Below are 1,102 nucleotides of genomic sequence, written 5' to 3'. Positions count from 1 at the left end.
AATCAAAATTGAATGGTATTGGCAGAAGAATAGATACTTAAATCAGTGGACATATTATTAAGGCCAGCTGATTTTTTACAAGGGTGCAGAAGTAATTCAGGGGAAGAAGAATAATCTTTTCTACAAATGTTCTAGGATAGACATCCATAAGAAAAAAATATAACTCAGTCTAAACATTTTATAAAAATTAAATCAAAATAGACCATAGCTATAAGTGTAAAACATAAAAGTCTAAAACATTTAGAAGATGACATTTGAGAAAATCTTTAGGACAAGATTCTAAAGGCACAATTTAAAAAAATAAATCTGTTTAGGCTGGACTTCATAAAAACTAAAATTTTTGCTCTCTGAAAGACCCTGTTGAGATGCTGAAAAGACTTGCTGTGAACTGGGAGAAAATATTTGTGAATGACATAGCTGACAAAAAATTCATATTTTTAATATTTGATGAACTCTTAAAACTCAGAAATAAACAAACAATTCAATCAGAAAACTCCAAATACATGAAGAGACATTTTCCTGAAAAGGAAAGATATACTGTTGACACATTAGCATATCAAAAGATGTTCAACATTACTAGTTTTTAAGGAATGGAAGCTAAGACCACACTGAGATATCATTACATACCTCTCAGAACAGCTAATGTAAAAGATACTGAAAATGGCAAGGATGTGGAGAAACTGAATCTCCCATACACTGCTGATGGAAATATAAAATGGTACATTTACTCTATAAAAGTTCAGCAGTTTCTTAAAATACCAACTATACACTTACCATACAAATCAGCAATTGTACTTCTGAAATTTATACAGGAGAAATGAAAATTAATGCCTGCTCAAACACCTACACATAATTGTTTATAGCACCTTTACTGGTAATAGCCTAAAACTGCAAACAACCAAAATATCCCTCAACGGATGAATGTTGAAAAACTGGTATACCCATATTATGGACTGCTGAACAATAAAAAGGAATAAACTGTTAATATATACAAGAACTTGGATGAATCTAAATGAAAAATGACACTCATAAAGGTACATATACTGTATTATTTCATTTATATAATGTTTCTGGGATGACAAAATTCTACTGTAGAATTATT

The sequence above is a fragment of the Dasypus novemcinctus genome, chromosome 3 (assembly GCF_030445035.2).
Source record: "Dasypus novemcinctus isolate mDasNov1 chromosome 3, mDasNov1.1.hap2, whole genome shotgun sequence".
In the NCBI taxonomy this organism is placed as follows: Eukaryota; Metazoa; Chordata; class Mammalia; order Cingulata; family Dasypodidae; genus Dasypus; species Dasypus novemcinctus.
Note: the sequence above shows the minus strand (reverse complement) of the source record.